This window comes from Pristiophorus japonicus, chromosome 8 (genome assembly GCF_044704955.1).
Source record: "Pristiophorus japonicus isolate sPriJap1 chromosome 8, sPriJap1.hap1, whole genome shotgun sequence".
NCBI classification, from domain to species: Eukaryota; Metazoa; Chordata; class Chondrichthyes; family Pristiophoridae; genus Pristiophorus; species Pristiophorus japonicus.
The window spans coordinates 56,510,031-56,520,079 of record NC_091984.1 but is presented as its reverse complement, the minus strand read 5'-3'; positions in this window follow the sequence as shown (position 1 = coordinate 56,520,079).

Genomic DNA, 10,049 nt, shown 5'->3' with positions numbered 1-10,049 from the left:
TAATGCTAGCTTGGAATGTGCCAGAGGCATGAAGATTGAGAACAGTGTTGACCTTGCCTACTGTTATATATGTGGACTTGTATTTACTCTGTACAGCCATCAGAGGGCTCATAATCCCTTGGGAGCACAGGTATTTAAGGAGGCTTCACAGGTTGGAGAGGCACTCTGGAGACCTGCTATAAAAGACTAAGGTCACACTTTACTTTGAGCTCACAGTGTTCAGTCTAGCTCTTTTTCCATACACAACAGCTGGTGATGAGATACAGATAGCGAACCCAAAGATGCAGAGAACAGTGGGCATCCTGGAGAAATTTTCGGAGGGAGATGATTGGGAAACTTTTGTGGAGCGACTCGACCAATACTTCGTGGCCAACGAGCTAGATGGGGAAAAGAGCGCTGCCAAACGTAGAGCGATCCTCCTCACCGTCTGTGGGGCACCAATGTATGGCCTCATGAAGAATCTGCTCACTCCAGCGAAACGGAGAAATCATACGACGATTCGTGCATACTGGTCCGAGAGCACTTGAACCCGAAGGAAAGCGTTCTGATGGCGAGGTACCTGTTCTACACCTACAAAAGGTCTGAAGGCCAGGAAGTGGCGAGTTATGTCGCCAAGCTAAGACTTCTTGCAGCACATTGCGATTTTGAAGGACATTTGGAGCACATGCTCAGAAACTTTTTTGTACTTGGCATTGGCGACTAAACCATACTTCACAAACTTTTGACTGTAGAGACCCCAACCTTGAGTAAGGCCACAGCGATAGTCCAGGCGTTCATTGCCACCAGTGACAATACGAAGCAAATCTCTCAACACACAAGTGCTGCTAGAAGTACTGTGAACAAAGTGATGTTGTTTTCGAATCGTAACGTACAGGGCACATGCCTGCAGCTGCACGTCCGCAGATGACTCAGAGTCCACCATCAAGGGTGATGAATGCAAGGCCATTAACAGCTTGTTGGCGCTGCGGGGGTGATCATCGTTTCCATTCATGCCGATTCAAAAAGTACGTTTGCAAGGGCTGTGGAACAATGGGACACCTCCAACAAGTGTGCAGGCGAGCTGCTAAGCCTGTTAAACCTGCAAACCACCATGTTGCAGAGGAGGACAGATCCACGGAGGATCACGATGAACCAGAGCCTCAGATAGAGGAGGCAGAGGTACATAGGGTGCACATATTCATCCCGAATTGTCCCCCAATAATGCTGAATGTTGAACTAAATGGACTCCCGGTGTCAATGGAGCTGGACACAGGCGTGAGCCAGTCTATCATGGGCAAAAAGACTTTCAAAAGGTTGTGGTGCAACAAGGCCTCAAGCCAGTCTTAACTCCAGTTCGCATGAAACTAAGAACTTACACGAAAGAACTGATTCCTGTAATCGGCAGTGCTACCGTAAAAGTCTCCTACAATGGAGCGGTGCACAAGCTACCACTCTGGGTGGTACCGGGCGATGGTCCCATGCTGCTCGGCAGGAGCTGGCTGGGAAAGATACGCTGGAACTGGGACGACGTCCGAGCGCTATCGCCCGCTGATGACACTTCGTGTGCCCAGGTCTTAAACAAATTTCCTTCGCTGTTCAAACCAGGCATCGGGAATTCCAAGGAGCAAAAGTGCAGACCACCTAATTCCGGGGGCGCGACCCATCCATCACAAGGCGAGAGCAGTACCATACATGATGAGAGAAAGGGTAGAGATCGAGCTAGACCGGCTGCAAAGAGAGGGCATCATCTCACCGATCGAGTTCAGTGAGTGGGCCAGTCCTATTGTCCCAGTCCTCAAGGGAGACGGCACCATCAGAATCTGTGGCGATTACAAAATAACTATTAATCGTTTCTCCCTGCAGGACCAATACCCACTACCAAAGGCCAACGACCTCTTTGCAACGCTGGCGGGAGGAAAGACGTTCACGAAGCTGGATTTGACTTCAGCCTCCATGACGCAGGAACTGAAGGAATCATCAAAGGCTGTCACCTGCATCAACACACACAAGGGTCTTTTTGTTTATAACAGATGCCCGTTTGGAATCTGATCAGCAGTGGCAATATTCCAGAGAAACATGGAAAGTTTACTGTGGTCTTCCAGGACGACATCTTTGTCACAGGTCGGAACACAGTCGAGCACCTGCAGAACCTGGAAGAGGTTCTTAGTCGACTCAACCACGTGGGACTCAGGTTAAAATGCTCGAAGTACGTTTTCCTGGCGCCTGAAGTGGAGTTCTTGGGAAGGAGGATTGCGGTGGACGGCATCAGGCCCACCAACGCGAAGACAGAGGCAATCAAGAACGCACTGAGGCCACAGAACGTGACGGAGCTGCGGTCGTTTCTGGGACTCCTGAACTACTTTGGTAACTTCTTACCAGGCCTAAGCACACTGTTAGAACCACTGCATGTCTTACTACAAAAAGGGGCCGAATGGGTTTGGGGCAAAAGCCAAGAAAATGTCTTTGTAAAAGCAAGAAAATTGTTATGCTCAAACAAATTGCTTGTGTTGTATGATCCATGTAAGCGTTTGGTACTAGCATGTGATGCGTCGTCATATGGCGTCGGAGGTGTATTGCAACAAGCTAATGATTTTGGGAAACTGTAACCGGTTGCTTATGCATCCAGGAGTCTAAGGCTGAGAGAGCCTACACCATGATTGAGAAACATGACAGGACTAGTGTGTGAGGAGGCTGTGCTTCAGTAGGCAGACAGTCAATGACCTATGTCACCTGTTGCAGCAGGAGTTGGAGGCAAACACCAGAGCACACATGCCTGTGGCTGTGAAGGTTATGGTGGCCCTCAAGCTCTATACCACAGAGGCATTCCAGGCTGCAACAAGTAGCATATGCAACATCAGTCAGTTTGTTGTCCATATGGCCATCAAGTAGATGATGGATGCCCACTTGGCAAGCAGAGAGCAATGTATCACCTTCCCAATGCAGGCTGCATTGAGAGCTCTTGTATTTGCCCACATCATTGGATTTCCTCAGGTGCAAGGTCTCATTAACTGCACATATGTGTTTTGCGTTCTGCCTTTCAAGAACCAACCATGCTTTATAACAGGAATGGGTTCCACTCCTTGACTGTTCAGCTGATATGTGACCAAAGGCAGCGAATAATGCGGCTCTGTCTTTGGTTTCCTGGCAGTAGTCATGATGCCTGTAGTGTATGAAATGATACAATGAACTCCATACTGTGAGCCAGTGACTATGTGTAACCTGGTCAGTCTTTAATGGCTTCCAAAAGTGAAGATAAAAAGGTGAAGTTCAAGTTATATATCGGGCCCAGCACGAGTGTACCTCTGACACTAGGACCTCCGACGGTAGTGCCCCCTGTTGGTGGGCAGAAATTATGTATATACATTACAATGTCTTCATACCACATCAGTCCTCAATCTCTGCTGTCTGCGACTCAGACCAGCGCGCATCAGGCTGGCTCCTTGGAGATGGGGTATCCCCTCTAAATCTGGTTCATGACTCCTGTCAGTAACCTAGGCACAGACTGGGGTGCTGATGCAATAAGAGCCACACTCAAACCAGAGGTCTCACTGAGCAAACCATAGGCGTCCTCAAACAAAGATTCCAGTGACTGGAACTGTTGTGTATGGAGAAAGAGTCAGACTGAACACTGTGAGCTCAAAGTAAAGTGTGACCTTAGTCTTTTATTGCAGGTCTCCAGAGTGCCTCTCCAACCTGTGAGGCCTCCTTAAATACCTGTGCTCCCAAGCGATTATGGGATCCATTGGGACTCCAGGGGATGAGCCCCCTGGTGGCTATACAGAGTAAATACAAGTCCACATATATAACAACACTACCCCCCCCCCCAAAAGTCAATAGTGTAACTATTTACAATGTGAGTCGATCTGGGGCCCTTCTTGCCCTGGTTGATCGTCTCGGTGTGAAAGCTGATGTTGAATCATTTGTTGGGCCCTCACTGGGCTGCTGTGCAGCTGGCCTTGCTGGGCTGCCTGGTGTGTTGGGCCCTGCAGCGCTGCTGTGGATGATGGGTTCTGCTTCGTGGTCAACCGTGGTGCTGGTTGCCACTGGTGTGTATGTTTGGGGATCAAAAAAGGTAGGGTCCAAGGTGGGTTGCTCAGGATAGTCCGTGAATCTGAGTTTGATTTGGTCCAAGTGTTTCCGGTGAATGAGTACATTTGAAAGTTTGACCCGAAACACCCTGCTCCCCTCTTTGGCCACAACAGTGCCGGGAAGCCACTTGGGATCATGTCCATAATTTAATACAAATACAGGATCATTGATTTCAATCTCGCGTGACACATTTGCGCTATCATGGTATGCACTTTGTTGAAGCTGCCTGCTCTCTACCTGTTCATGTAGATCAGGGTGAACTAACGAGAGCCTTGACTTAAGTGCTCTTTTCATGAGCAGTTCAGCAGGTGGGATCCCAGTGAGTGAGTGGGGTCTCGTGCGGTAGCTAAGCAGGACTTGGGATTTGCGTGTCTGCAGTGAGCCTTCAGTTACTGATCGAGAATTCAAACAGGCTGCATACAGACAGGCTGTGAGAATTCATAGACTCCCCAGTTAGAGCTTCTACGTGTAACTCAGCACATTACATTAAGTCATCAATCAACTTGACATTTCAGGACCTTTGGTAGCGAGCCAGTTAAAGGTTAACAGAATATCAATTGAGCCAATAAGGTCAAAGAAGGAGCTTTCTTTTCTGTAAATTGATCAGGTATAAGAACAGCCATTTTGGCCATGTGTTCTCAGAAAGAAAAAGGAACTGGCAATCAGCCAGAAGCTTGTTGCTGCTGCCAGAATAAAATTACGTTAAACCTACAACCGGAGTTCGCATTTCATTGAAAATTAAGAGATCTAATAGTTTCCCTCTTCAAGCCTTGCTTGATGGTTTGCACTGCTCTCTCTGCCTGACCATTGGACGCTGGTTTAAAGGGGCAGATGTGACATGTTTGATCCCATTACGGATCATGAATTCTTTGAATTCAGCACTGGTAAAACATGGCCCGTTGTCGCTCACCAGGACATCGGGTAAGCCGTGAGTGGTAAACATGGCCCGCAGGCTTTCAGTAGTGGCTGCGGACGTGCTAGCCGACATTATCTCACATTCAATCCACTTGGAGTACGCATCTACAACCACAAGGAACATTTTACCCAAGAACGGGCCTGCATAGTCGACGTGTACACTAGACCACGGTTTGTAGGGCCAAGACCATAAACTTAGCGGCGTCTCCCTGGGTACATTGCTTAACTGTGAGCATGTATTACATCTGTGAATGCAGGACTCAAAGTCCGCACCGATACCGGGCCATCACACGTGGGATCTGGCTATCGCTTTCATCATTACGATGCCTGGGTGGGTACTGTGGAGGTCATTGATGAAGGTGTCGCTGCCCTTCTTGGGGACCACTATTTGATTGCCCCACAGAAGGCAGTCTGCCTGTATAGACATTTCAGCTTTGCGTCGTTGGAACGGCTTTATCTCTTCCTGCATTTCCACTGGGACACTGGACCAGCTCCCGTGAAGCACACAGCTTTTGACTAGAGATAATAAGGGGTCCTGGCTTGTCCAGGTTTTGATCTGCCGGGCAGTGACGGGTGATTGCTCACTCTCAAATGCTTCCATAACCATGGCTAGATCTGCGGGCTGTGCCATTTCCACCCCCGTGGTGGGCAATGGCAGTCTACTGAGAGCATCGGCGCAGTTTTCTGTGCCTGGCCTGTGGCGGATGGCGTAGTTGTATGCGGACAACGTGAGCGCCCATCTCTGGATGCGGGCCGATGTGTTGGTATTTATCCCTTTACTCTCGGAAAACAGGGATATGAGTGGCTTATGGTCAGTTTCCAATTCGAATTTTAGCCCAAACAGGTATTGATGCATTTTCTTTACCCATAGACACACGCTAACGCTTCTTTTTCAATCATGCTGTAGGCTCTCTCAGCCTTACACAGACTCCTGGATGCATAAGCAACCAGTTTCAGTTTCCCAAAATCATTAGCTTGTTGCAATACACATCCGACGCCATATGACGACGCATCACATGCTAGTACCAAACACTTACATGGATCATACAACACAAGCAATTTGTTTGAGCATGGCAATTTTCTCGCTTTTACAAAGGCATTTTCTTGGCTTTTGCCCTAAACTCTAAAATAATGAGGGGGTTGACTTATGAGGAAAGGTTGAGTAGGTTAGGCCTCTACTCATTGGAGTTCAGGAGAATGAGAGGTGATTTTATCGAAACGTCTAAGATTATGAGGGAGCTTGACAAGGTGGATGCAGAGAGGATGTTTCCACTGATGGGGGAGACTAGAACTAGAGGGCATGATCTTAGAATAAAGGGCCACCCATTTAAAGCAGAGATGAGGAGGAATTTCTTCTCTCAGGTTGTAAATCTGTGGAATTTTCTGCCTCGGAGAGCTGTGGAAGCTGGGACATTGATTAAATTTAAGACAGAAATAGACAGTTTCTTGAGCGATAAGGGGATAAGGGATTATGGGGTGCGGGCGGGGAAGTGGAGCTGAGTCCATGATCAGATCAGCCATTATCTTATTGAATGGCGGAGCATGCTTGAGGGGCCATATGGACTACTCTTGTTCCTATTTCTTATGTTCTTATGTTCTTATGAAAAGCATTCATTTAATTTCAGGGTCCACATTATTTCCATAAACTACTCAAACTTCACTTTCGTGGTTTATGGTGACACCTGAGCCTCGCAATTAAATCACAGTTCTATGATTCATTCTGAATCATGCCTGTCTATTAGGTTGTGTCTATACTGAAATCTGGCAAATGAATGAATATAAACTAGGATCACACTGATAATTAGAAGAGAGGTACAGAGCAGCTGGCATTTCTTGAAATTTGTTAGTGGATATAACAATGATGAAGGCTAAGAAAATCCCCAGGACAATTTTCATGACCTGTACAATCTGTGGAATTGAAGCGCTGATTGTCCATCCATTCCAATTTTGGGGCGGACCTCAATATAGGTGGTCAGAGCTCCCGTCAGAAATAGGCAGAAAAATCTCTTCTCCCCTGCATTAACAGTCACGGCCACCACCTCCTTCTACCCTCAAATAAACTGCATCTATCCAAAGGCCAACATTAGTATTAATGTCAGATAACATTGCAGTGTCACTCGCTACTATAGGAAAATTCTCTGCACACAATGATTTCAAAAAGGATTATCATTTTACTGCCTTATACAAATGCTTACACACTAATTATTATCCTGATGTGAACCCCAAGTATGTGTCTTAAGTGCTCCCTTACCCCTACTCCAGTGCTTTTATGCGGTGAACCCCAGTGGCTGCAGCATGAGAGGTGGAAGGTTTCTGTGGTTCAGTCAAGGGTTCATAAAATTCTCATGGTTGGGGACCTCTAGGAGCTCGGGCCTGAGAAGGTCTGGCTGCAAACTTTGGAAACTCAGCGGCTGCCAGCTGACACCAGGGTGACCATTGATTGAGGGGGTTGTGAGGGTGCTGTCATTTTGAGAGATGGTTACATGTTCCATTCCCGATTGGGTTGTGACTCAGCACTCCTACTGATCTGTGGGAGAGCAGACTGTAGGAGATCCGCAGCCCGACTGATGCCCCTATCGATTCGGTCTGATAGTAAACTGCTAGAAGCTAAAGAATCCCTCACACACCTGACTTGAGCCTTGTAGATGGTGGAGAGCCATTGAGGGATCAATGGTGATCCATTCATCACTGAGTATCCAGAGTGTGCCCTACTCCAGTATCCAGAGTATTGTCCACTGGTTAATCCAGTTAAGCTCTGGTGAGCGCCCATTATGATATTGTGGTGCAGTTGAAGGTCAGGGGGATGTAATTGGATCTTTTTTTGTTGGAGATGGTCATTGCCTGGCACAAATGACACAAATGTTACCTGACACTTGTAAGGATAAGCCTGGATATTGTCCAGGTCCTGCTGTAGACTGGCCCATTATCGGAAGAGTTCTGAATGGAGCTGAACAATATAGAATCATTAGCGAACAACCATACTCCTGACGTTATGGCAGGGAAATCAGCTAAAGATAATTTGGTCAAAAACACTGCCCTGAGGAATTCCAGCAGCAATCTCCTAGCGCTGTGATGATTGGCCTGTGACAACCAGAAGAATTACTCCAACCATTGGAGGGTTTCCCCATTTACCGCCATTTTTCTCGGGATCCTTGGGGCCATAGTCATCGAATGCTGCCTTGATGTCGAGAATAACTTGGAGCTTGTGACTAGACTTGATCTATCCAATAATGCGCTGATATTTGACAGGTAGCTGTCAAAACTAACATTTGTACTTGAGTAAGCCATTTGTAACTAGCCAGCTCGTACAATGAAAGTCTGGTCAATACACTCTTTTCAATGTATTTCTAACAATAACAAAGAAATACTTATAAATCCAAAATATTTTCAAAAATCTCTATAATTTAAAAAAAAATTGTTTATTATAATCTCTCCTTTTCAGAAAACGGTATATTGGCTCATTAAGGTCCTTTGTCATACTTCCTGCTTATCAGTCTCAAGTGTGAACTAAATGATTAAATATCCCTGGTTAAGGTAGTTCAAGTGGGCAACACTGGACCAACTCGCACCAAGTCCCGCTCACCCATCACCCCTGTGCTCGCTGGCCTACATTGGCTCCCTTTTAAGCAATGCATCGATTTCAAAATTCTCATCCTTGTTTTCAAATCCCTTCATGGCCTCGCCCCTCCCTATCTCTGTAATCTCCTCCAGTCCCACAACACCCCCCCCCCCCCCGATATGTCTGGGCTCCTCTAATTCTGCCCTCATGAGTATCCCTGATTATAATCGCTCAATCATTGGTGGCCCTGCCTTCTGTTGCCTAGGCCCCAAGCTCTGGAATTCCCTCCCTAAACCTTTCCATCTCTCTCATCATCATAGGCAGTCCCTCGAAGTCGAGGAAGACTTGCTTCCACTCTAAAAGTGAATTCTCAGGTGACTGAACAGTGCAATACGGGAATTACAGTCTCTGTCACAGATGGGACAGACAGTCATTGGAGAAAAGGGTATGTGGGGAGTCTAGTTTGCTGCACGCTTCCTCTGCTGTCTGCGCTTGGTTTCTGCATGCTCTCGGCGACGAGACTCGAGGTGCTCAGCGCCCTCCCGGATGCTCTTCCTCTACTTAGGGCAGTCTTTGGCCAGGGACTCCCAGGTGTCAGTGGGGATGTTGCACTTTATCAAGGGCCTTTGAGGGTGTCCTTGAAACGTTTCCTCTGCCCACCTGGGGCTCGCTTGCCGTACAGGAGTTCCGAGTAGAGCGCTTGCTTTGGGAGACTTGTGTCGGGCATGCGGACAATGTGACCCACCCAATGAAGCTGGTCGAATGTGGTCAGTGCTTCGATGCTGGGGATGTTGGCCTGATTGAGAGCACTAATGTTGGTACGTCTGTCCTCCCAGGGGATTTGCAGGATCTTGCGGTGACATCATTGGTGGTATTTCTCCAGCGACTTGAGGTGTCTACTGTATCCATGTCTCTGAGCAATACAGAAGGGCGGGTATCACTATCGCCCTGTAGACCATAAGCATGGTGCCAGATTTGAGGGCCTGATCTTCGAACACTCTCTTCCTCAGGCGACCAAAGGCTGCGCTGGCGCATTGGAGGCGATGTTGAACCTTGTCGTTGATGTCTGCCCTTGCTGATAATAGGCTCCCAAAGTATGGAAAATGGTCCATGTTGTCCAAGGTATATTGACTTATTAAAGTCCTTTGTGGTACTTTCTGCTTTTCAGTCTCAAGTGTGAACTATCCCTGGTTAAGGTAGATCAAGTGGGCAACACTGGACCAACTCGCACCAAGTCCCACTCACCCCTCAACCCTGTGCTTGCTGACCTACATTGGCTCCCTTTTAAGCAACGCCTTGATTTCAAAATTCTCATCCTTGTTTTCAAATCCCTCCATGGCCGCGCTCCTCCTTATCTCTGTAATCTCCTCTAGCCCACAACACACCCCCACCTCCCCACCTCCCTGAGATGTCTGCGCTCCTCTAATCCTGCTCTCATGAGCATCCCTGATTATAATTGCTCAACCATTGGTGGCCATGCCTTCTGTTGCCTCGGCCCCAAGCTCTG